Below are 27,041 nucleotides of genomic sequence, written 5' to 3'. Positions count from 1 at the left end.
AATTTTTGATGAGGCTACTATTGTCTCATGGCTTTAAACAGAGCGTGCAGATGTGTGTATCTTGTTTCATCTTTGACCCTCTCTGGATGCTATGCATTCATGTTGAGAATTCACAAAAAGAGTTTCCCAGGGACATCTCTCCCAGCCCCTCCCTGCCCTGCCCCCAATCAGGCTTACACAGTTCGAGCCAGGCCAGCTGGGTGGCAACATTCTTGGTTGGATCAGACCTAGGAGGCCCCTTCTCACCACCGTTCTGGGCCCGGTGTATGCTGTGCTTTGAGCGTAGCAAAGACACAGACCAGGTTTGACACAGGCTTGGGGCAAGCTGGACGGAGCCCTGTCTCTACCCACGCAGGTCTCTCCAGTGTGGTCAGCCGGAACGGCTCCTTCTCCGTGATTTTCTATTGGCCCCTTGGCATCCTTTCCAACATGCTCGGATCCTATCACATGGACGTGCCCTGTTCTCTCTTCCTCTCTGCACCATCCTCCGTGGATCTTTCATCTCCTCCACCATGAGCAAGTTGGTTTTCTCTAGGGACCTGTCCAGGCCCCCTTGTCTTCCAGCTCTTCACTCCCTGCAAGGTCGCCGCCTCCTGCAGCCTGGACTGCAGATTCTGAGGCTGACTCTCCAACCTGCCTCCAAGGCAGATCCCAGTCCCGCACGGCCAGCCTGAGGACCAGCTCTGCACGAATGTTACAAGCAGACTCCTCAACTTCTCCTTGAAATCTTCCTCCGTGTTCTTTGGTGTTATTAGCATCCCTGTTCTCCCAGATGCTCAGACTCAGAAGCTTTGTATCATCTTTAATTATCCTCATACCTTCCATCTGGAAGAGGAAATGGCAACCCATTGCAGTATTCTTGCCTGGAGAATCCTATGGACAGAGGAGTCTGGCGGGCTATGGTCTGTGGGGCTGAAAAGACATGAGTGAAGCGACTCAGCACACATACAGTCCACGGCTCCAACTTATTTCCCTCCTCCTCTCCTTCCTCCACTTCCTTCTCTGCTTGCTCTTTCTTCTCTCTTCTCCCCTCTCTGTCCCCCACACTGATACAGCCCATCTTGGTACCCTTAGTTCTCCATTTTCCCTTTCCATCAGCTGTTGTTCAGTTGCTCAGTTGTGTCCGATTCATTGTGATCCTGTGGACTGCCGCACGCCAGGCTTCCCTGTCCTTCACTATCTCCCAGAGTTTGCTCAAACTCACGTCCATTGAGTCTATGATGCCATCCGACCATCTCGTCCTTCCCATCACGGCTGCTTGCTATTCCAGTATCCCCCTCTTCCAATCTTTCCTTTCTTCTGCCTTTGCCATTAGCCCAATCAATCTCTGCTCAAAAACTTTGTGTGAGCGACCCCCTGGACTGTAGCCCACCTGGCTCCTCTGTCCAGGGGAGTCTCCAGGCTGGAGTGGGCAGCCATTTCCTCCTCCAGGGGATCTTCCCGACCCAGGGATGGAACTCGAGTTTCCTGAAGCTGTCACACTGGCAGGCGGATTCTTTACCACTTGAGCCAAGTGTGAAACCCCAAATCTTTAATATCTCTCTAACCCCTAGAATCCAAATCCCATCTTTGCTTCATGTCATGCAAGACGCCCTCAAACACGGCTGGCATGCCGACCCCCTCCTCCAGGCTCTCTCCATACGTGCATGTCCTTCCATGAAGCCTTGACTCCTAGATCCAGCTGCTGGGACTGTGAAAAGGCACACCCTTTGGCAAAACAGATTGAAAATCTTGGTGTGTTTTGACCAAGTTATTTCACTTCCAGGAACTGATCTTAGGGAAATAATCAGACAGCTGCACAATGATATGTGCATAAGAAACTTCATTACAGCAGAATTTGCAATTATAAAAAAATGAAAACAGTGTCAGTGTCCAATAATATCAATACAACAGAACATGAAGCAATCATTAAAGAATAATATAAACCTATCCACTGACCAGGAAAGATAGTTCCAGCATATATCTGTGTTTCTAGGTAAAAAAACAAAAAAACAAAAACAAGTGCTATGCAGGGGTCTGTGAGAATATGCAGTGAATATACATTACTGTGTGATCTTATATATAATATTTATATACATAAAAAAATTGAACAACTCTCTAAGGAAATACAAGCACATATGTCTATATGTGCTTCCCAGGTGGCACAGTGGTAAAGAACCCACCTGCCAATGCAGGAGACACAGGAGATGCAGGTTCAATCCCTGGGATGGGAAGATCACTTGGAGTAGGAAATGGCAACTTGCTCCAGTATTCTTGCCTGGAAAATTCCATGGCCAGAGGACTCTGGCGGGCTACAGTCCATGAAGTTGCGAAGAGTTGGACACAACTGAGTGACCGAACACACACGTGTCTGTATGTACACATATACAGTGGCTTGAATTATGGTTAATGGTCTATCTTTTCCTTTCTCTTACCAGCCTTTTAAAAATGTTCTACAATAACCACAGATCAACTACATAAAGTAACGAGCAATTAAATTTACAGTATGCTCAGGTAAAGCAATTTAAAAATTCTTAAAAGGAAAATGTCCTCCACTCCTTTGTCACCTTGCCTTTGTTAATCTCATCATTGTGTCTTTAAGTCTTCAAGTCCATTTCCAAGTATGACTGAATTTCCTCTGCAAGGAAGGAGCAAAGGCTCTGGGGTCAGAGGTCCAAAGTTTGCATGCTCATTCTGCTCTCACTAAGCCGAGTTTCCTCCTTTATAAAAGAGAAAGAGTTAGCAGTATCCAACTCACAGATGTGGCGTGAGGATCAGATAATATATATGAAAAGCCTGTAGAGAACAGCAAAGCGTCACTCGGCGGTCAGGAGTGTGATTTATCGTCAGTATGACTGAGGCCCTTGGGTCTTTCTCTGTGGATTAAATTGGCACTGGAATTGGAGGCTTTTCAGCCTCAGCCTTGAGCCCAGCATGGACACAGCCCAAGCTGCAGATCACTGTGAGCTCCGGTCCCCAAGAATTGGCCACACGGGTGAAAAGGGGGCAGGATTCCTCCCAAACCCCGCCGGCACTTTCTGTCCCTTCCAGTGTTTGCAAGGCGATCCTTAACTCTTAGAAGGCTCAGAGAAAACATCGTGTCCTGGACCAGCCTGTCTGGTACCCACCCGGACTACTCAGAGCTGCCTGGAAATCTCTGACCTCATCCAGTTATGTACCTGGACCCTGGGAGCTGGGGACTGTCGCTGCTGCTGGCTGTGTGGGTGGTAAGAGGCCTCCAGTTTCCACCAGAGCTCCAGCTGGGCTGCTCTGCAAGTGTGTGTGTGTGTGTGTGTGTTTCTTCCCAGCTTAAAATCTTCTCTGAACACAAGAGGGTTGGGTCTACTGTATGCTTGTAAGTGACTCAAGATTAAAAACCACCTACTGAGGTCCCAAATGTTTGGGAAGAAGAGTATCTGGGAAGAAGGAAGAAGCAGCCGAGCTCTAACTAGACGCTCTAACTCAATGCGGGCCTGGAGGACAGAATCAGCCCTCTCCATCTCAGCTGGCTCGTTTGCCTCCAGAAGCGGCACCTGGGGAGGATCCACTGGGAGGCTTGGAGGTGGACTGCGATCCAGGAGGACTTGGAGGCACAGGGAGGTGGGGGGTGGGGGTGGGGAATGTGTGTGCAAGAGCCGGAGATCACTTGTCTTGGCTCGGATGGGATGATGCTACTTGGCCAGCCTCACCGAACCTGTCAACAAGCAGAGAGTGAGGTCAGCTGGGGGCTGGAGGCCTCATTAGCTATCTCCAGAGCTTGCATCTCAACCCCTTGAATCATCCATGATGAAACTCTTTATCAGCCCGGGAGGAGGCAGCCCTGGGGGATAAGACTCCTGTATAAGGCTTGATTTTGAGCAAGGCTACATCCGGATGGACCAGCCAGGATGAGTTATCCCCACCACACACTCCAAGATAACCAAACAAGCTGACTTGCGGATGGGTGTTATTAAGCATCCTCCATCTGGGACCAGGGAATGCCATGCCTCTCGGTTCCTCTCTCTGCTTCTGCGGCCAGGGTAACTTAACCCTCTGAGTCCCAGGCTGCAGACTAAGCCTCCCTCCTGACCACCCTCCCTCCCCGAACCCCACTCTCACACTCAGGAGAGGCGGGAGGAAGCCACCAGCTGAGGGTTGAGACATGGCAACAGTTTTACTTCTGTGGAAAGATTGGAACTCATTATACCATAGGGAGTGATAACGCAGGAGGAGTTTTGTCAGAGATGTTCAGCTAAAAGGAAACAGTTGGAATCCTCAAGTCACACGCTGCAGAGATAGGAGAGGGGAGAATGGCTCGTACCTCCCTTGTCTTAAATGCGTCAAGGCCACCCCAGATCGCATGGGGATGGGGGAGGCTGGGCTCGCCAACCGTCTCGAGAGTGACGAGGAGGTACCGGCTGACGGCAGTGGCAATTCTGGGACTCAGAGGGACAAGGGAGGCAGGAATTTTTAGTGCAGCCTTGAAAGAAAAAGATCAGCCTGCCCCACCCCTGGGATGGGAACAGGGTAGGAGTCTAGAAAAACAAATACAATCTGCTGTCCGAAAAAAACCAGGCATAAATTGTTACTTGAATAGCAAAGGGGAAAAAAAAAAGGGTCAGATACGCTTCCTATGCTTGTTTTCCATCTTTCCACCCTGTGTCCTTTATCTAAGTGTTTCTAGAAGATTCTCAAAGGGGGCAGTTGGGTGAGGGCCAGCTCGGGGGTCCTGGGGCAACACCCTCAGGTTGGCATGCCCACCCCAGGAGACCTCAGGGTGGGGAGCTGGCTCTGCTCAGTCAGACAAACAAGAGAAAAGTACACTGTGCTGTTTTTTTTTTATTTACCTCGTGTTTCATGCTTCAAAAGGAAATTCAGTTGTCATTAAAGTAATTCAATTTGCAGCCCCGGGGAGGTTTGAATTATTCTCCTTTGCGTTTTAAGTTTGCATTCTCTTATTTTGTTTCTTTTTCCAACGTTGCCTTCACCAGGGTAGGAGGGAGATGGCTGACAGTTGAAAACTGTCTCCCGGGTTTTCAACCTTCATGCTGCCATGAGCCCTCCAAGCTGGTGTCTGTTCTCTTGCTTTGGGGCTGAGATTAACTCGAAAGGGACTGTACGCTCATGAAGTTGTTGTATTGCTAGGCTGATCCTAAGAGGCAGGCCAGACACCTCGAGGGTGTGTTCACTTATTTCAGGGTTGCCGGGCATCTGGACTGGCATGGAGCGCCCCGGGTGGGTGGTGGAGATGGTTGATCGTTGCTTGGACTCTGAGAACACCAAGTGACAAGAAATAGTTTGTGGTCACTCAGTCATGTCTGACTCTGCAACCCCGTGGACTGTAGCCTGCCAGGCTCCTCTGTCCGTGGAATTTCCCAGGCAGGAATACTGGAGTGGGTTGCCACGTCCTCCTTCAGGGGGTCTTCCTGGTCCAGGGATTGATCTCCAGGCATCTCCACATCCCCTGCATTGGAGGCAGGTTCTTTACCGCTGAGTCAGACGTAGAGGAATGTATAATAAGTCCTCTGACCCCTTCCTCATGGGGACAAGTCGGGAACTCTGGGGAGAGTGGTCCCTGGGAGAGGTCTCCTAGATTGTTCTAGGTGCTTTGAGCTGATGAGACAGTGTGGGGTCTGAGCCATGGCCAGGGAGCCTGGGAGTGAGTGCTGTGAACGTTCAGAAAAGTGAGCTTTGCAACCTGGATGTTGGCTAAACATCCTGTGTTTTGTTTTCCTTTCGGGTTTCTTTTCTCAGTCTCTCTGTCTCTCCATCTCTGTTTCTGCCTCTTTCTCATTGAAATTCCAGCCTCTCAGTTGGGCTGAAGCGAACCAAGGGAGCAGACGGCAGCCCACACTCGGGCCCGAGTTCTGCGGGATGAGCAGTAGTTCACAGCGGGGCCGACAGGACTGCGGGGGTGGGAGTCAGAGGGAGAGACGGCAGGGAAAGGGGCAGCTTGGCAAAGACGGCAGCCGGCTGGCCAGCCCTCCCTTCCCGCCTGGAGAGCAGGCCTCCAGTTTTGAGGCTTTGGGGACTCTGTTTTGTTTAAATAAGAGAAGCTGTTTTCCCTTACATCTTTCCAAAAATAAATAAATATAAGGCTGTCATATCGTCTTACAGATGCTCCTACGGGCACACAGAGGTTTGGAACTCGGGACGTGTTTCACAAAATCCAAAGATGAGGAAGTGGAGTGTGGGATGCAAGGGAGGATTTCTGAGACAGAGAAGGCCAACGAGCTGGTTTATTTATGTCTTGGATTATTCCAACTGTAACAAGAACATGGACCCATCACCACCTTCATCCTCCTTAGATCACCATGAGCACCATCCTAAGTGTTACCATGGCGACCCCCGTCAACTTGTCACCACCACCACCACCATCATCGCTGTCACTATGACAATCACCGTCAACTCATCATCACCACAATCGCCACCAGCATCACCACCACCACCAACGCCACCGCTGACACTCGGTCTCCACCCGCCTCGTCCACCTCCATTGCCACTATCAAGCAGCTCCTAAGAGCATCAGCATTAAGGACCGCCAACTTGAGCCAAAATGACGCATGCGGATTGTTCAACTGATTTAGATGGGGGGCCCTGAGCCTATAAATGGCTTAGATGACGGGACTAAGTATATAAATTATAGCGGCAGTCCCAAAGCTACTGGCAGCGGCAGCAACTTGATGGAAAGTTTCTGACCCTGAAGTCAGAAGGCTCAGGTTCTGTCCATTACCAACTGAGTGACCTTGAGCAAGACACTTGTCTTTGGGGCTTCAGTGTCTTAGATATAAGATGAGGGTAATCAGTACTTATGGCTTTATAGAGTTTAAAGGGGGAAACACAAGTAAAACATTTTCTACATTATCGGACTTGTTATTCAGTCGCTCAGTTGTGTCCGACTCTTTGCGACCCCATGGACTGCAGCACGCCGGGCTCTGTCCTCCACTATCTCCAAGACTTTGTTCAGACTCATGTCCATTGAGTCGGTGATGCCATCCAACTATCTCATCCTCTGTCATCCCCTTCTCCTCCTGCCCTCAACCTTTCCCAGCTCGGGGTCTTTTCCAATGAATCAGCTCTTCGAATCAGATGGCCAAAGTATTGGAGCTTCAGCTTCAGCATCAGTTCTTCCCATGAACATTCAGGACTGATTTCCTTTAGGATGGACTGGTTGGATCTCCTTGCAGTCCAAGGGACTCTCAGGCGTCTTCTCCAGCACCACAGAACACCCTCCCGTTTCTCAAAGAGGAGAGTGAATCCCAGGATTCAGGCACCCAACACATAGAAGGTGGAGGAGAATCGCAGCTGGGGCGTGGTGGGGGGGGCGGTGTGTGTGTGGGGGGATGTCCCGATCCTGCAGAGCATGAGGTCAGGCTGCAGGCGAAGGCTAATAAGAAGATTTGGCCCGGATTCTGGGGTCTTCCAGGAAGGCTCCCTGGGCGAGGAGGTGGGGGAGGCGGCGGCTTCCTGAAACAGCCTGCCAACCCGGTGCTGCAGCTGCTCGCTGGAGTGCTGGCCCTGCAAGCTGTTTGTTTTGGCCCGATGGCCACACGGAAGCAGCAGTAGGGTAGCATGGGGGTGGGGGGCAGCGGGGACGGGGCAGGGGCGCCCCATGCAGTGTCCACAGAGAGAAGGGTTTCCTTTCCAGGTGGTGTTGGGCCTCGGGCTGCCTGGAGGAGCTGGCTGTGACTGGGGTTTGAGATACCGGCCGGGGGGACAGGCACGATGCTGGGGCTGAGTGTGGCGGAAAGGACAGCTGTATAGATGGTGCAGAGGTGGGCGACGGGCTGGATGGAGGTGAAGCGAGCATACACGGAGAGTCAGATGCTAGCTTTTTGTGTTTTGGGTGGTTGTTTTGTTTTTGCCTGTCTCCTTTTGGGTTGAGTTTTCATGGGATGGTGAAGGGTTTGTGGCTGGTGGGCACTTGGGTGCTCTTGGCCCAGAGAGGAGATGACTTTGAACGAGGCAGGAGGAGCAATATGGCCGGGAGATGGCACTGGGAAACGCGGTGGATCCAACAGGCGCTTCCAGATGCCACTCTTACGGAGGTAGGCTGGGACCTGGGGCCCTTTAGCTGCAGCACTTGCACCTGGACAAATGTCTGCTCCAGCAACAAAACACACAGAAACCATCAGGGACTAAAAATAACTGCATGCACATGCGTTTGTGGCAGATTCTGAATGACAACCCACTCCAGTATTCTTGCCTGGAAAATCCCATGGACAGAGGAGGCTGGCGGGCTATAGTCCACGGGGTCACAAAGGGCTGGACACAACCGAGCGACTAATCCAGCACCACCATCACGGCATCGGTTCAGTTCAGTCGCTCAGTCGTGTTCGACTCTTCGCGACCCCGTGAATCGCAGCACTCCAGGCCTCCCTGTCCATCACCATCTCCCGGAGTTCACTCAGACTCATGTCCATCGAGTCGGTGATGCCATCCAGCCATCTCATCCTCTGTCGTCCCCTTTTCCTCCTGCACCCAATCCCTTCCAGCATAACAAAATACAGAAAGACCAAAAAGTCCAACTGCCACTTCTGAAGAGCTAGGAGCAAAAGCTGGGTCCTGTGCGTGCCCACTGCACATAACACCATGAAAGCGGTGGGCAAGCCACCTAAGCTCCTCCTCCAGCCTGACCCCTGGACACACCCCTACCCTCATCCGGTAAAGGGAACCGGCTCCCCCCACCGTCTCGGGAAACAAACAAGGGGACGTGTTTTCTCTTCTCTCTCCCTCCTGCAGCAGCAGGGGCCCCAGAAAAGCCTTGTGTGAATTTCTTGTCTGGCCTCTGCTCAATGTCTACTGGTTACAAAAGGCCGAGAACCCCGGTCAGAAACATAACCACTTTTAACTTTGTTTGCAATAATAAAGTAAGATTTCTTGAGCTTCTTGTGCACTTTGCCTATTCTACAACACGATTACATACATAATCTCACTCTGTCTTTTAAAAATTAATTTAGAAAATAACTTTAGGGATGATGACCCGAAAGCTTGCAATGTTCAGGTCAGATGGATTGTGCAGAAAAGACGACCAAGAGAGAAAATTTGCACAAAGATCTCTCTGCCTCTATGCCCGGTATCTTAGTAGCGCTCTTATGCTGTGCCAGCTGGTGATCATCACTGCCCAGCCTGTTTTACAATGCATCCCAAGGACCAGGCAGGCATGACACCAGTGAAGGGTGGGAGATGCTGTGTATAATCCTACAAAGGGGAGAAACTGGGGTGAAACCAAAGGAAGGCTTGATGACTCCCACTCCAGCTCCTGGGAATGTTCTCCAGTATTGCGAAGAAACAGCATCTCTTTGAGCCCATCTTGATCTGCAAGAAGAATCTGATTTCTTTTGGTGTTGCTGGGGCCAGAGAGAAGAGAGAGTTAAGCCAGGCGGCAGAAGATAAACTGGTACCTCCAGTTCCTTGAGGGGAATTGCTGAAGCTGACTGGGATCGCACGCATGGGGAACAGCTCTGAGATGCCAGACTCTTGCCCCTGGGCAGAGCTGACTAAGGAAGCCCCAGACTGTGTCTGCCCCAAACAACAGACTTGGGCTTCCCTGGTGGCTCAGGGGTTAAGAATCCACCTGCCAATGCAGGAGACACGGGTTCGATCCCTGACCCACGAAGATCTCTGATCTGGGAAGATCCCACATGCCTCAGAGCAACTAAGCCCATGCCCACAACTAGAGCTAGGGCTCTAGAGCCCTTGAGCTACAATTACCGAGCTCCTGAGCCGTAACTACTGAAGTCCGTGTGCCCGAGAACCTGTGCTCTGCAACAAGAGAAGCCTCCGCTCACCACAACTACAGAAAACCCCAAGCAGCAATGAAGAGCTAGCCCAGCTGAAGATAAATAAATAAATGAAATTTTTTGAAAAAGGAAAGAACCTCCTGGTCCTGGTCCCTTGGTGATGTACCTTGCGGTCCCTCCGGGGGAAATCCACATCCAGGAAGGATTTTTCAACTTTGCTTTCTCAGAAGAATTCAAAACAGCTGGGAGGGGAAGCAGCCGTTTTGGGGGTTGTTGATGGAGGGGCGCTGAGAATGAGCGAGGGTGGGGGTAGGGGGATGGAGTGAAGATCAGCAGCCGCAACATGCAAGGAGACCCCCAGCTGAGTCTGCAGCCTCCTCACTTCCGGTCACCACGGTGGGTCCCTTCGGCCTGCTCAGCCACCAGCTGCTCCCTGCAGAAAGGCTGACCACCCTCCCCTCCTCTGACTCGCAGGCTTTAGCCCAGAGCCTGACCCCAGCCTGCCACATGGCTGTCATCTCCCCCCCCGACTCCTTCCTCTGGTCTCTCTCTGTGTCTCAAAACTAAGAGGCTAACACACCCTTGGCAAGTGCTGAGAAGAGGGAAATGTGTTTGACACATGGTCACCCCGAGAGCAGGGAGGGCTCCCAGCAGGATACAATTAATGACCAAGGGGGAGGTGGGGATTGCAACAATATGGGGTTTATTTTTCCCCTCCCCAAATCCCCCTGTTCCTGGACTTTGGCAACATTTCACGATGGAAAGAAGAGCATCCCAACCTTCTGTAAATAAATAACTGGGGTTCATTGGTTTCAGGGCTTCCCTGGTGGCTCAGCAGTAAAGAATCCGCCTGCGATGCAGGAGATGCAGATTTGATCCCTGGGTGGGGACGATCCCCTGGAGAAGGAAATGGCAACCCACTCCAGTTCTTGCCTGGAGAATCTCATGGACAGGGGAGCCTGGTGGGCTACAGTCCATGGGGTCACAAAGAGTCGGACACCACTAAAGTGATTGAGCATGGCCATGGAGATCCAAGGATTTGAGAGGAAAATGGGCTTTTAAGTGGGAAACCAGCCGAAGGGCATTGGGAAAGGTTCCTCAAGTTTAATTTTTTCAGCCTCCTGGCTACTTTATAAAAAGACAGAGAGAAGTGAAGCAGGATCATTAGAGTTATTAGAAACTGTTTAAAGTTGGGCTAAGTAATCCACGGGCATCTAAAGCTTGACAGGAGGCCAGCATCCAAATGGGAACAGGACTTTCTGTTTCACATCTTAATAGGTAAGTTTGGTTCCTGGGCATCGTAAGACCATGGAAAGTCAAAACCCTACTCCTTTGGGGAAAATCTTCTTTATTTTAGAGTCACCGAATCACAAAGGGCTTTCTTAAGCCATAAGGTCATGATGAGTTATTGTTCCCATGGGTCAGGCATGTATATCCTACCAGCTGTTAAAGAAGCTGCATGTAGATAGAAAAAAACAAGGAATCCCTGGTTCTTTTTTTTTTTTTTTTTCAGTATCCTTCAGGAAAGGGGAAAATAAAAAGGAAATAAAAGAAAAAAATGAAATGGATCATAAAATGTTCAAGGGAAATCAAATTCAGGATGATCAGAATAACTCTGAATTTGTGGACAAGTTGGAAGAAATTTTAGGGACATCTGTCTTTAGAGGCATGAGTTACGCCAGGGACCTTGCTTGATAGCTGTTTGTTCCCATCAGCACCTGTGAGACCCCTCTTTGTGCTTCTCGACCACCTTGGGAGGATAAGTAAGGCAGACTTTTCAAATCTCCATTTCATCAGGAAGATGGACAAGCAAAACCCCTGGAGAATGAAAATGACTTGAACAAGTACCGCAGCTTCCACCCGCTAGGGTTAAGCCTAGACTTGGGTGTTCTGGTTTTGCTTGCTTGCTTTCGTCTCATCCAGTTCTCTTCCTCCTCGGCCATGACGTTCTGGAGTCGAGGGATGACCTATTCGATTTTATGAAGACAAAGTGAGCGGTGCCTAATGAAGCCAAGCCAGGAAGGTCTCGGGGTTCCCGTCCTTCCCCTTCACTGCCCTCCTCTCTCCTTCTCTCAGGGCAGGCGTCCCTGCAAGCTGGGTGCACGAGGTGCTGAGCTGCCCGCTTAGCACTCAGCATCATGTACGCTGTGCACATAGCGGACCTTGGGGAGAAAGAGACAGGGGCCTTGGACATTGCTCCCCATCCCTCTTCTTCACTGTCCTGCGGGATGTCCACTCACCTCTTGGAAGATTGCTTCCTTCGTTTGGTTTACCGGGATCTTTCTTGGTACAATGCAGAAGCTAAGGTCGAGCCAGCTGGGTGTGCACTCTGAGAGCTTGGGTTAAGGCAACTACCTCCAAGCCCAAAACACAGGGAATTCCAAAGCCCCCGTTGGCACCGGGAGAACGAATGGTGGGTGGGAAGGCACAGTTGGAAGCGCCTGAGTCAGGCCTGACGCTGGGCGCTGCAGCGTGACTGCTGACCTGTGCCAAGTGCTCCTGAGCTGTTGTTCAGTTGCTCAGTCGTGTCCGACTCTTTGTGACCCCATGGACGGCAGTACACGGGGCTTCGCTGTCCTTCACCATCTCCCAGAGACGCTCAAACTCATGTCCATCGAGTCGGCCATATAGTCCAACCATCTCATCCTCTGTCGTCCCCTTCTGCTCCCACCTTCAATCTTTCCCAGCATCAGAGTTTTTTCAAATGAGTCAGTTCTTCACATCAGGTGCTCAAAGTATTGGAGGTTCAGGTCCAGCATTAGTCTTTCCAATGAATATTCAGGATTGATTTCTTTAGGAGGGACTGGTTTGATCTCCTTGCAGCCCAAGGGACTCTCAAGAGTCTTCTCCAGCACCGCAGTTCAAAAGCATAGATCTTCAGCACTTAACCTTCCTTTGGAGAAAGAAATGGCAACCCACTCCAGTGTTCTTGCCTGGAGAATCCCAGGGAAGGGGGAGCCTGGTGGGCTGCTGTCTATGGGGTCACACAGAGTCAGACATGACTGAAGCAACTTAGCAGCAGCAGCAGCAACCTTCTTTATGGTTCAACTCTCACATCTGTACATGACTACTGGAAAAACCATAGCTTTGACTATGTGGACCTTTGTCTGCAAAGTAGTGTCTCTGCTTTTTAATACACTGTCTAGGTTTGCCATAGCTTTTATGTTCCTGTCCCTTATTTGAGGAACAGGTAAGGCTTGATAGCTTCGAGTTGAAAGAGGTTTCTAAGTGAAAGCCTTTTAAAGGACTTAACGCGGTTTCCTGGGCAGAGGGTGATGGTGCTGAGGCCAGTGGGAGAAGGGCACACTCCTTCCTGCCCACCCCTCCCCTTGTCCACGCGGGTCATGTCTCCTCCCTTCCCCCACTTGACAGTGATGTCACAGAAAAGCCTTCCCCAAATATTAGCTCAGCCTGGACCTGGCCTCAGTACATCTCCCTCCCAGGGTCATCCCAGGCGCTGGGGAGGCCAGCCCTCCTGTGCCTGGCACCCTGCAGAGACTGATAGAATTCCAGAGCTGGGAGCAGCTTTAAAATTCATATTGTTCAACCTCCCCTCCTGGGAGCCAGGACAGGGTGCCCCATCCCCTGGCCCCAGGCCCCCTCCGTTTCTCCATCATCATCTGTATCCTTTTCACCCCCTTCAGTATATAAAGAGCTATTTTAGGTGCCCCTGAGCTTCTCCACAGTGGAAGTTGAACAAAACTACCGTGGGTGGGACAAATCCACAACCTTAATCTTGGCTCTTGAAGTGAGAGCTGCTTGAATACATCGTGCTGTTTATGCAAATCCCATGAAAATCAGGGTGACTGGATTAACTGTGAAAGAAAAAAAAATACCATGGTGTGTCTGAGCCTTCCTAGCACTCCGTGTTGGCTCCAGAAAAGATGATTTTTTTTTTTTTTCAAGTGCTGTTTTCTGTTAGAAACTTCTCTTCTGCCCTGGGAGCCTTAGCCAGTATCCCAAGGTGGCTCTTTCCATCCACCGAACTCTTGTGTGAACAGGGAGGTTTGTTTTAGGCTCTGTCAACGGGGCCTTGTTGGAAGTTGCCACACCTTAGGCAGGCTTGCCAATGTCTCGGTGGGGGTTGAGCGTGGGGAAGTGGCTGACAGTGACCAGGGCGTAGGGAGGGCCCAGTCCAGGGACGTTTGCTCAGCCAGATTCGGGGTGTCTCCACACAACCAGGACAGATGAAGAGTCTTCTTTCGGGGGTGGGAATCTGTTTGTCAGCTCCTGAATGTCCTACTGGAAAACACACTCAGTGGCCATTTGACATACTTAGAGACACCAGCTCAGCCACTCAGCTCGCATATTTATGCAAAACAAATGCAAATGAGTCCATTGAACCCTTTGTCTGTCTCCTGCCAAGCTGGGAACAGGGGTCTCCTGACAACCTCCTCCTCCAAGCCTTTATCCTCTCCAGAAGAGTTTTTCTAATTAGGGCATGGAGCCTCTGAAACTTGGCTTGCTCAGTGAAGTTCAACTCAATCAATATGATGATTGGACTCCTACTAAGTGCAAAGCACTGGGTTAGGCTCTTGGCCGGGAGTAAAGAAGAAGAAAATCCAGTTATTGTTCTTGAAGAGCTCATGACCGTTTTTCAGAATTAAATTTTATCTTTTTAATGAAAGTATGGTTGATTGACAATGTTGTGCCGATCTCTCCTGTGCAGCAAAGTGACTTAGTTACACACGCACATATTCCCCCAAAATGAGCAGAAGAGCCTTAAAATAGACATTTCTCCAAAGGAGACATGCAGATGGCCAGCAGGCATGTGAAAAGATGCTCAACATCACTAATTGTTAATGCAAATCAAAACGACAGTGAGCTACAACCTCACACCAGTCAGAATGGTCATCAAGACGAAGTCTACAAGTAACAAGTGCTGGGGAGGGTGTGGAGAAAAGGGAACGCTCCTATGCCGCTGGTGGGAACGTAAGTTGGTGCAGGCACCAAGGGAAATAGTAGGGAGCTTTGGCAGAGAACTAAAAATAGAGCTACCGTATGACCCAGCAATCCCACTCCTTGGGGACACACCCAGACAAAACTGGCACTCAGAAAGATATATGCATCCTTACGTTCACAGTGGAACCACTCACGGAGCCAGGACACGGAAACAGCCTACACGTCCAGATGGAGGAATGGATAAGTAACCCATGGTGAATACGTACAATGGACTAGTGCTCATGATCCTTTTAATGAGATTTCCAGCTCTGCTCACTTTCTTATTCAATTATCCATTCAACACACGGTAGTTGGGGCACCCACTGGGTGCCAGACCATCAGTTCAGCGTTGGGGATACAGCCAGAACAAGCAGGAGAAAGTTCCTGCTCTAGGTGGGCTTACATCTTAAAACAGATGAGACGGATGAGAAGGGGATAGTGACGAATAAAATAAGATAATTATGAGTCGTAATAAGGGCCCAGAGGAAAAGGAGCAAAGTGCTGTCTTACTAGGACAGAAATGTGCTGGTGACCAGTTTGGTAAAACTGTCTACCAGTTAAATCTTCTTTGTTAAGATATATTTTTTAATGCGGATCATTTTGAAAGTCTTTACTGAATCGGTTACAATATCGTTTCTGTTTTATGTTTTGTTTCTTTGGCTGGGAGGCTCGTGGAATCTTAGCTCCCCAACCAGAGATCGAACACGCACACCCTGCATCGGAAGGCGAAGTCCCAACCACTGGAGCACCAGGAAAGTCCCTAAATCTTCTTTTGAAGTGAATGAAGAGCAGTTACACAAAATGGCGAAGTACAGAAGGTAATTTTGTTTATCCGCCACATCAGCATCTTCATTTGTCTTAATTGGAATAATGACGTTCCATCCGTTAATGAACTTGATAAGGATTTACTGAGTGCCTACTTCGGACAGGAAATGTTCTCAGTGCTGTGAATTCAGTGTTGGACAGAGCAAGCCAAGCGCCTGCTCTCGCTGGGCTGCAGACACATGGCACGTTGATAGGACACACCATGTGATGTGTGCAAGAGGGCAGAGAGGGGTAAGTGGGGCACGGATGGTGGGTGTGGGGTGACGGGTAGGTGGCAATGGCGGCGTTTGAATGAAGCGCAGCCCAGGGGATAAGCACAGCAGAGGTAAAGGTCTAATGGACCTAGGTGTTGGAGGGACAGCAAGACGCCTTTTGCAGCTGGTTGCAGCCAGGAAGGGAGAAAGTGGAGTGAGGCAAGATGGCCCAGGTGAGAAGAGAAGGACCAAGGAGAGATGGTGAGAATCTAATTATAAATGCAGTGGGAAACTCCTGGCAGATTTTGAATAAGGGAGAGATCTGATCTGATTGATGTCTTTGAAAAGATTATTGATTAGTTGCTGAACAGCAATTAGACAGTAGGAGGGTGAAGAGGAAGCTGGAAATGTAGATACTTGATTAGCTCAGGCACGAGGCAGCAGCTGCTTTAATTAGAGGGACCACAGTGGAGCTGGTGGGAAGGAGAGCTCAGTCGTATTTAGAAGGTCCAGTTCACCTGACAAGTGCATGTAGGGTGTGGCAGAAATCGAAGCATCAGGAATGAATCCCAGGTTTCTGTCTTGAGCAACTGGATAAACAGGGACGTGTTTAATGCTTTGGGGAAAAGTTAGGGGAAGAATGTCTTAAAGGGCATTAAGAGTTGTGTTGAAGACACAATGAAGGTTGAGAATGAGCCGTTCCTTGGATGTCCGACTGCAGACGCTGAGAAGGAAGCTGATGGGCTTGGAGCACAGAGCACTCTGCTGATTTAGAGCCAGTCTCTGATGCCTCGTTCCAGCATATTTCCCATTGTTCCATAAAGACGCTGAGAGGAGGGAAGCGAGGCCCTCCCGATCCATAGGGACAGGTGAGGCTAAAAGGGCGGATGAGATGGGGCTGTTCTTGAGGGCTGAGGCCAGGGGTATCATCTGTGCTTTTCTGGGGCGGCAAGAGGGTACAGCAGACCCTGAAAACCTGTTCATGGCCCGTGTCCTGACCCTCCACTGGTTTTATCAGGGCTGTGTCAGAAAGGTGACTTCCCGGAGATGATGTAAGGAAATGCTAATTATAATCTGAGGAAGCGCTCAGAGCCCCAGGTGTTCATTCCTGGGAGAGCCTGAAATGAAGCCAGCCAAGAAGAAGAGCAGCTGAAGACGAGGAAACAGAGCCTCAGAGAGGAGAGATGCTCGCACCAAGGTGTCCTGTTCACAGAGCGGGACCCTGATCTTGGATGTCACCTTGGTTCCTACATTTCTTCACTGAGGGCTTTGTGGACAGGAACGTCTTGAACATACTGTTGAAGGTCTGATATCCACCCTGTGATTCCTCCTCGACACTATCTCGTGATGAAGAGTCGCAGGAGCGCTCAGGCATCTCAGCGTCAGTGGCCGGTGACCCAGCGGCCAACGGTCCAGCATCTGAACAGTTCATTTTCCTGTTGGTGTTGCCTGTGCCGACGAGTCCGTTCATCAGCTCACCTGTAAACCCTTCTGAAACATAAAAATAAATCAGACCGAAGACAACAAAGCAAACAACAGAAAAACGATTTTGGGAAGCAGCAATCAATTGTTTTCACTTGCGAAGGTTTTCCTTGGGAAGACCGGATCGATTGGATGCCTGTGCCAGCTCTCCGTGGAAAAACCACTCTCACTCCCTAAAGAATTCTTGCTCTGGCTGTCAGGAGATTTCATTAGATATTTAAAATTTTGAAATTCCCAAGTGCAATCTGGTGACGCATGTGGTTAAAAGAAACTCCGTAGGGACTTCCCTGGTGGTGCACTGGTTAAGATTATGTGCTTCCAATGCAGGGGGCGCAGGTTTGATCCCTTGTTGGGGAACTAAGATCCCATGTGCCAAATTTTAAAAAAAAAGTAAAAGAGATTCAATATGAAATTGATACAACAATCCAGTGCAAGGTAGGAAATTTGATTGGCTCCCAGTGAAGAGGACTGACCGTTCTAGTTTACCTGGGATGGAATTAGGGGGGATGTTCCCCCAGACACGCCTTGGATGGGACAAAATTGCAGGCAGGCCAAGACAGTTGTCGTCTTCCTTCTAAGTAAGTAGGGGACACAGGTTCAGTCCCTGGTCCGGGAAGATCCGACTGGCCAAGAACAACTAAGCCCGTGAGCCACAGCTACTGAGTCCCTGCTCCAGAGTCGGTGCTCTGCGGCAAGAGAAGCCACTGCGACCAGAAGCCCAAGGACCGCAGGGGAGAGTCGCCCCTGCTCACCGCAACCAGAGAAAGCAGCAGGGGGCACCCAGCACCACCAGAAGTAAGTAAGTAATTGGTTTTTAAAATGACACACCTACATAGAGACAAAGCAAATATGCAAATATATGAACAATTGTTGAGTGGAGGGACCAACTCCACAGATGCTCCCTGTACTGTTCTTTCTCGTTTCCTGTAAGTTTCTACCAAAAAGTTTGAGAAAAAGCTTTTGAGTGGAAAGACTACCGTCACCTCCTCTTTTAGGATGTAGTATCTTGGATAAGTTGAGATTTTGGATCTCAGTTCTTTGTCTCAATTCAGTTGTAAAGTTTGCCAGATACCAAGAGTATGCATATGCTCATATTTTAGTAAGTGAAGACCTACTGAAGTAGTCCATCAGAGGTGGGGAAGACCTAACACGAATATCGCCACCCAATAAGAAATGAAAGGGAAGAAGATGGTTAAGGCTAGATGCTGGGAGATGGCTGCTAAAGCGAAAGACAACCCTTTAGAGCTCATGCCGACAAAGGGAGAAAACACAGCAGATTTCTCTTTATGCTTCTTCTTCCCAGAAGGAAAAGCAGCTAAATGGAGGGAATAAAGCCACCACGGGGGGAGTGGGTTGGAGGGGCTGGTGAGCAGGCCCAGGGATGATTCTGTTCTTTGGAGTAAACAGAAGACAGTCTGAGCTCTAAAGCAGCTGTGTGCTAGTCGTTCAGTCGTGTCCGACTCTTTGAGACCCCATGGACTGTAGCCCACCAGGCTCCTCTCTCTATGCAATTCTCTAGGCAAGAATCCTGAAGTGGGTTGCCATTTCCTTCTCCAGGCGATCTTTCCAACCCAGGGATTGAACCTGTGTCTCTCATGTCACCTGCTTGGGCAGGACGGTTCTTTACCACTAGCGCCATCTGGGAAGCCCAGTTTCATGTATAATAGTATGTATTTGTCAACCCCAAACTCCTAATTAATTTCAAAAGATAAGAGGTGAAATACATTTATTCTGATCTTGTTTTCAGATTTAAATCAAGGTAACCACAAAACAAACCTTTAATTGACTTTCTTGGGGGAACAGTGTAGACGAGGTACCAAGGTTCTGTTGACCACACAATTTGCTAAGGTGGACAGTCTATGAACTCGATTCAGAACATGAGCCTAGGTTCACACAGGCCAATGAGGGAATCCCAACTCTGCACCCTGCTTGTCTGATCTTAAACCAGCTACTTGCTGCTGCTGCTGCTAACGCTTCAGTCGTGTCCGACTCTGTGCGACCCCATAGACGGCAGCCCACCAGGCTCCTCTGTCCCTGGGATTCTCCAGGCAAGAATACTGGAGTGGGTTGCCATTTCCTTCTCCAATGCATGAAAGTGGAAAGTGAAAGTGAAGTCACTCAGTCGTGTCCGACTCTTAGCGACCCCATGGACTGGAGCCTACCAGGCTCCTCTGTCCATGGGATTTTCCAGGCAAGAAAATCTGGAGTGGGGTGCCATTGCCTTCTCCGAAACCAGCTACATAATCCCCTGCAAACTTCAGTTTCCTCATCTGTGAAATAAGAGAATAAATTATATTCTTCATAGAGTTCCCGAGGCTTAGAGGTGTCCCTACAGGGAAAGGTATTAGCATAATGTCCAAAACACAGTCAGCTTTCAATGAATCTCACCTGTTAATATGTCCCTTGTTGCTGTTGTTCAGCCGTGTCCGACTCTCTGGGACACCATGGACTGTATGGAGCCCTCTATGAGATTCTCCCAGGCAAGGGTACTGGAGTGGGTGTCACTTACCACTAAGACAAAGAGAAAATAGGTCTGACGGACTGCACCAAACTTGCAGCCTTAAATATGTCTCTTTGCAGGGGATGATCTAACCATGACGGAGAAGCAGACCAAATCCAGGAAAGCTCATTCTGAGGACCGCTAAGAACTTGTTGAGACACATGCTGCGTTCTTCTGAGACTATGACCTTGTTTAAATATTTGGCTTTTAAAACACAGTGTTGTTTTTTTTTTTTCCGTGAAACCACATGCTCTCATTTAGAAGGACTTGAAAATGTCCAGGGTCTTGGAATTTGGGGTTAAGTCCTGGGAATGAGGGGAATGAGAAAGCAGGACTGAACTGGGGGAGGCAGTATGAGAAAAGCAGAGAAGTCATCCTCCGCCCGGGCACAGGAATACCTGGCCCCAATTCTGGCCACGGAGGGCAGGTGAGTGAGAAAAGGCTGTCAGGACCCTTTATGGTACGTAATAACCATCGCAGCTGTGCAAGCAGAGATCAAAGATCAAATCAAATTTCAAGCTGCGGGGACCTCAATCCGATCACCTGCAGAGGTCAGAGAAAGGAATTTTTCTTCCCTGAAGAGCTTCAAGATTGGCTGAATTCCCAACAGGGGGGTTTGGCGCGGCCTTGAAGGATCGCGTTACTGGCTACTGCCCAGAAGCGAGGGGACACGGCCTCAGGGTGGATGAGACGGGTGGGACCCTTCTGTTATTCCCCGCAGGGTGTCTGCCAAGCAGCACAGAGAAACTCAGACAAAGCCCAGGTTCTGGGCACCCATCCAGGGGCTCCGGTGTAATGAGTGCTCAAAAGCCCGCCTTTGAGTGTCTGTTCTCAAGGTAGGTCCCTAGAATGCCAAGTGCCAGGGCTTTCTGTGGGTGCTGTGTTGGCCTCCATCTCCTCCTCTTTTGCCCAGCCCAGGCTGGGATGGGACTTCGGCCAGAGGAGGGTGGCGGTTGGCGGTAAGGCCGTCTGCGCTGTTTGCATGCCCCCAGCCCAGGCCGTCACCCCCAATCCCAGCAAACACACAAAGGGCGCTGGGAGACTCAGCCCCGTGCCCACATTTGGGGGTACCCTCCAGGGCACCCTGCTGGAGACAACGCCATCTGTCCTGAAGAAGCCCCCTGCATCTCTGTGCTGTTCAAGGGAAGCAGGTGGTCCCCAGCGTCAGCTCTGAAAGGCTCCGTGGAACTCTCCAAACTTGGATCTTCAACCCCATCTTCCCTGCCTCTCCTCACTCCCACGACGACATTCCGCACTGGGGGAGAAATTAGGGAGATTCCCTGCGATGGTGGAAAGATGCTAAAGATAACTAAGTGAGGAGAAAGTTGAGTTCTTGAGATTTAGTAGATTGTGTTTGAAAATATGCCCCCAAATGGGGGACTTCCTTGGCAGTCCCTGGTTAAGACTTCACCTTCCAATGCCGGAGGCGGGAGTTTGATCCCTGGTCAGGGAACTAAAGTCCCACATGCTCTGAGGTGTGACCACAATTTTTGTTAAAATCCCCCCAAATGGTATGTCAATGGTCTTTATTAGAGAGCATCCTTCAGGGTGAGGGGACGTGTGTATAAGGCATTGGAGGGGGTGGTGCTGGGGGAATTGAATGTATCATCAAGTGAATGTGGGGAGCCAAGTGAGCTGAACTTGGCCACTTAGACTGTGGACGTCAGTCAAGCTGATGTGTTGGGGGAAGGAGGGGGAAGGAAGTTTGTCACTCGTTTTAATATCAGAAATTCCTTTACGTGGGTGGTAACCGGGGAACAGCTGCAGGTAGCTGAATTTCAGCCCAAATCCTTGCAGAAACGCTGGTGGGACCCCTGCCAACAACTGAGCAATGGCTTTTCAAGCTGGAAGGGAGCAAGCAAGCCGGACTAAGGAAGGCGAAGCCGGGAGAGGGGGTGGGGGCGGGGAGGCAAGGTTTTGAAAAGCTGAGTTTGGAAGCCGGTGCATATTTAATAGGATTAGAACACATGAGTTCCAGGCTGAAAATTCTCAACCTGCCTCGTTAAACAGCCAGCCTGAAGGAACGCCTGGCTCTCTGAGTAGCAGCAAGAAAGCCGGGAGGAGGGGACGGAGGCGAAACACCTGGGGTCCTAGCCGGGGAGCTGGGTGGTGGAGGAGGGGTCCTGGAAGCCCTTTTCTCTCCTTTCCTCTCCAGGGAGTGTGCATCAGTCACCCTCTGGTCCAGGAACACACCCGGTTTGTCAATAATATGTCTGATGGCCTGTCCCTGCCTGACTTAGCCCACTTGGGAGGAAGGTGTTTACTTTTGCTGGCTCGTGTAATTGAGTGTGTGCTCTGTCGCTTTAGTGTCTGACTCTTTGCGACCCTGTGGACTGCAGCCCGCCAGGCTCCCCTGTCCATGGGATTCTCCAGGCAGGAATACTGGAGTGGGTTGCCCTGCCCTCCTCCAGGGGATCTTCCTGACCCAGGGATCGAGCCTGCATCTCTTCTGTCTCCAGCACTGCAGGTGGATCTTTACCACAAGCGCCACCAGGGAAGCAGGTCCAGCTCAAGGTCCGTTTGGTTGTGTCTTGGCTATGGCAGCTCTGAGTCTGGGGGTTTGGGGTGACCGGTGGTGAGAAAGGGTTAGGGTAAGCTGGAACACATTTCCTCTTCTGAATCTGGATTTTATATGCCGGCCTGATGATTCAGCCCCCTGGGTTAGAAGGCTGTTTGGTCCCCATCTGCCCAGCCTGTTGGCCCGTGATACCCGGAATGAAGTGGGTCCTCCCTGGCTTCAGGCTCCGCACGAACTTGGTGAGTGACGTCAGACAGGACCTCTCACTTCCTCGGTTTCTTACTTTTACAGAAACCACAGCCCGTCTGAGCCCTCCTGCTGGCGGCCCTCGGTGTCACTGAGATGAGAAACAAGCCGTAGCGTTGCTACAAATACTTCATTCGAGACACAATGCCAACCACACAGATGCTCAAGGCTCGCAGAGGCCACCGCATTTACAAGGGCCTCTGCTGGGCCCTATACTTGTTTAAACTCTAAACCATCTGCTTGTTTGTCACAACATCCTTCGTACTATTCTTAGAAGTTGAAAGAAACAGAACCTCTTGGAAAAGAAGCACTAGAAGTTGTTGGGTTTCAGGATGTCACCCTTCCTTGATTTTTCCTTCTATCCAGTGTCATCATCCCAATGTTCTGAGTTGGGAGAGTCAGGCTTATCGTAAGACTGAGAGATGTTGCCTCGATTTTATCCCTTAAATGTAGATAGAGCCTAAAGCGTTCAGACTGATGCTTGGGTGCACATTCTGGCCACCTCTTATTAAGTGTGCCAGGTTGTCAACAGTATGGAACATTCTAAACCTCAGTATCTATGCTCTAAAATCTGTCAAAAATAGAAGTTCGTGGGAAAACAAACCTGCATGCTTGAAGAACAAGAAGAGTTAGTTGCTCGGTCGTGGCCAACTCTTTGCAACCCCATGGACTGTAGCCTACCAGGCTCCTCTGTCCATGGAATTTCCCAGGCAAGAAGACTGGAGTGGGGAGACATTTCCTTCTCCAGGAGATCTTCCCTACCCAGGGACTGAGCTCAGGTCTCCTGCATTGCAGGCAGATTCTTAACCATCTGAGCTACCAGAGCCACCAACATGCTCAGGATGCAGGTACAGACTTCAGGTATCTGGATCAGAGTTGTAGCTGTGATGCTTATTAATATGAGTGGGCATCCAGGGGACTTTCTCCTGTGTTAGCACCGCAGGTAGATGTCATGTGATTCATTCATTCATTTATGCTCAGCCCAGCAACCTGTTCAGCCAGTCCTGGCTCCCTTCTTGGTTGAGCAAACAGCTTCCAAAGCCTTCCTTCCCAGCTTGATCCCCGGGCCCAGAGCTCGGTCTAGATAAACTCTGGACCTGGGCTGGGGAGTTCCCGGAAGCCCCTGTCTTCCGATAACCCAAGGGAATGTTGAAGCCTTCTGAGAGGTGGGGCCCCACCTCCCGGATGCGGGGGCCTCAGGAATCCAGGGAAGCGGGGACCATCCCGACAGCTCTGGGGAGCCCAGAGAGCAGTGTGTCCTGCCGGCTGTGTAAACACAGAAACCCAGGGCACTGATGATTTCCAGGGCTCTGCAGACGGCAGCGAGTACAGCGGGTGGTGCGGCTTCCTGTCCTCCTCCTCCCTTCTCATTTTTCTCTGCTCCTCTCACCTCAGAGTAGGCCAGAACATGAGATCCCAGGAAGCCTTGTTAGAACCCCAAGACTTCACTCTGTGGATCTGCACTCCCCCTGGTGTGGTTCTCACGTGTCACCTCCCCCGGGCAGCACTCTTGGACCCAAAGCAATGAACTTCCCAGCTCTTCACAGCCCCTCCCTCTTCCGTCTTTTCCTCCTTAGCCCTCCTAGCCTATTGTGTCCGCTCAGTCGCTCAGTTGTGTCTGACTCTTTTCGGACCCCATGGACTGTAGCCCGCCAGGCTCCTCTGTCCAAGGGATTCTCCAGGCAAGAAGACTGGAGTGGGTTGACATTTCCTCCTCCAGGGGATCTTCCCAACCCAGGGATTGAACCTTCGTCTCCTGCATTGGCAGGCCGATTCTTTATCACTGAGCCACCTGGGAATCCCAAGCCCTCACTCTCTGCCTTGCCATATATTTGAACTATTTCTTTTTTAAAGTTTTGTTGTTCTCCTTTCCCCCTTAAACGAAAATAAGTTCCTAGAGGGCAAGAATTGTGGTGTTGTGTGTGTGTGTGTGTGTGTGTGTATGGGGTGGGGGTGTGTGTACCACCACATCACAGAGTCTGTAACTGTCCCTATATTTTTTGAATGAAGGAATGGATGCCTCTTCTGGGCCAGTCTGGCCCTCCTGTAATATTTTCTGGAGTCTTAGGGACATCACTTGCTACATTTCCAGATTTTTCTAAGAAACCTGGAACCAGGGTCAAACTAGAGTTCTTGACACTCAAGTTTCCAACAAAAAGGAAGACTTCCTTGCTGAAATGCATGGAACAGGGAATATACTTGAGTCAGATTGTCATGATCACCCTGAAGGTCTCTTTTTTCTGGGGTAAGGGGGTCGCAGCCTCGAGCACCCCCTCCCACCCAGCTTTTCCTGCTCTTATAAGAGACTGGAGCTGATGATGGCCCTCAAGTTCATCCAGCTTCAGGGAGCAGCCTACAGCCACTGGGTGTCCCAGTCCAGGCTTTTTTCTCCTATAAACCTTTAATGCCCAGAAGTGAAATGCACTTTTTGCTTTATTTTTTGTATATTGCTTTCACTACTTTGGGCTTCTCTGATGGCTCAGCTGGTAAAAAAAAAAAACATCCGCCTGCAATGCAGGAGACCTGGGTTTGATCCCTGGGTTGGAAAGATTCCCCTGGAGAAGGGAAAAGGCTACCCACTCCAGTCTTCTAGCCTGGAGAATCCCATGGACTCTATAGTCCGTGAGGTCGCAAAGAGTCAGATACGACTGAGCGACTTTCACTTTCACTACTTGGGGTGGTGGGAGCAGGGTAGCAACCGTGACTTGAGTCATGCTCACCATGGTCAGTATTCCTAGCGTCCCCCACCCACCCCACTCAGTGTGAGCTCATCAAAGAAAACAGCAAAGAAAAGGAAACTGGTCTGGGAGCAGACGGAACCCTTTAGTAGGAAAGCTGGGAACAGGGGCGGGAGGGGCGGAGCAGGGGCTGCAGGCTGGGCTGGGTTGATGCCGGGCTTCCTGCACAGGCTTGGCCGTGGGGATGCCAAGGCCTGGGCTGGATCTGAGGCCTCCTAATCTCCCAGCTCAGCCTTCCCATCGCTCCAGAGAAACAGAAGTCAGAGCCCAGAGTGATGTCCAGTCGATTCTGGCTTCTCGCCATCTGCATTCACTGGACCTGCCCAGAAGCTCTCCATGGTGGGGACAGTCATTTTGCCAAGTTCTCTGTCATCTGAGTTCAGGCTTCAGTTATGTAATCAATGCAACAGAAAGCAAAGCCAGTTCTCTTTCTTCTCACTCTGCTGAAAATTTCACCTCTTCCTAGTCTCTTTATTTTTCTTTTCTTTTCTTGTTTGAAATTTCTATTTTTTTCCTAAATAAAATAAGAGATCTCTAGAGAGGGAAGTAAAAAGAAGAGCTGAAAGATTGAGTTTTCTTTTTTCTTTCACAAGCTTTGTTTTATAAGAATGCAAATAAAAAAGAGTTTTCCAATGCTAGAAACATTGTTGTTCAGTCACTAAATCATATATGACTCTTTGCAACCCTGTGAACTGCAGCACACCAGGCTTCCCCGTCCTTCTCTATCTCATAGAGGTTGCTCAGACTCACGTCCATTGAGTCGATTATGCCATCTAACCATCTAGTCCTCTGTTGCCCCCTTCTCCTCCTGTCTTCAGTCTTTCTCAAAATCAGGGTCTTTCCCAATGAGTCGGCTCTTTGCATGATTATGAGACAGTCTCTGCTCCTAGACCAAGGAAGCATACAGACATGGACTTGTGCACAAGTGCACACTCTGTACTCTGCAAGGTCCTATAACCTGCAATAGAAGTGTTGTACAGGGGACACTAGGGAATAAGGGATGGCTTTCCAGAGTTTGCCCGGCAGTCAAAGGGAGTAAAAGCCCAGTGGAGGCTTAGAAAGTACCCTTCATGAAGCTATGGAGGGCAAGAAGAGCACGGCACGTTTGCGGAGCCCACAGTCATTGCTCATGGCTGGTGTGTTGGGTGAATAAGGCCTAGGGAGTTGGAGGGGGGCTTGGAGACAAGGCTGCAGAAGTGATGGGGTCAGGCCATGCATTCCATGGTTGCCATGGAGACATACTGGCGACTGGACCAAATGGAAGCATTTGCAGCAGTCCAGTCCTTTTTCTTTTTGATTCCAGCCAATGAGACCCCTCAATATGCAAAACTCAATATCCAACAAACAAAGATCATGGCATTGGGTTCCATCATGTCATGGCAAATAGATGGGGAAACAATGGAAACAGTGAGAGACTTTATTTTCTTGGGCTCCAAAATCACTGCAGATGGTGACTGCAGCCATGAAATTAAAAGACACTTGCTCCTTGGAAGAAAAGCTATGATCAACCTAGACAGCATATTAAAAAGCAGAGACATTACTTTGCCGACAAAGGTCCATCTAGTTAAAGCTATGGTTTATCCATTGGTCATGTATGGATGTGAGAGTTGGACCATAAAGAAAGCTGAGTGCCGAAGAACTGATGCTTTTGAAAACTGTGGTGTTGGAGAATACTCTTGAGAGTTCCTTGGACTGCAAGGAGATCCAACTAGTCCATCCTAAAGGAAATCAGTCCTGGATATTCACTGGAAGGACTGATGCTGAAGCTGAAGCTGCAATACTTTGGCCACCTGATGGGAAGAACTGACTCACTGGAAAAAAACCCTGATGCTGGGAAAGATTAAAGGCAGGAGGAGAAGGGGACGACAGAGGATGAGACGGTTGGATGACATCACC

General features: G+C 50.0%; 1 long non-coding RNA gene across 5 annotated transcripts; it reads left to right on the top strand.

Moving 5' to 3' along the window:
* Positions 1-15,496: 15,496 nt before the first annotated feature.
* On the top strand, positions 15,497-23,087 carry LOC129651098 (uncharacterized). Of its 5 annotated transcripts, none has more exons than XR_008714001.1 (5): positions 15,497-15,698; positions 16,383-17,938; positions 19,724-20,479; positions 21,951-22,157; positions 22,453-22,944. It is a non-coding gene; the product is annotated as an uncharacterized LOC129651098 (long non-coding RNA). The 5 variants fall into 5 exon arrangements; XR_008714003.1 differs by lacking the exon at positions 15,497-15,698 and having other exon boundaries at positions 16,023-16,530; positions 16,680-17,938; positions 22,453-22,940; XR_008713999.1 differs by lacking the exon at positions 15,497-15,698 and having other exon boundaries at positions 16,018-17,938; positions 22,453-23,087.
* The last annotated feature ends 3,954 nt before the right edge of the window (positions 23,088-27,041 follow it).

This window comes from Bubalus kerabau, chromosome 4, assembly GCF_029407905.1.
Source record: "Bubalus kerabau isolate K-KA32 ecotype Philippines breed swamp buffalo chromosome 4, PCC_UOA_SB_1v2, whole genome shotgun sequence".
Taxonomy (NCBI): Eukaryota; Metazoa; Chordata; class Mammalia; order Artiodactyla; family Bovidae; genus Bubalus; species Bubalus kerabau.
This window is presented reverse-complemented; position numbering and strand designations above follow the sequence as displayed.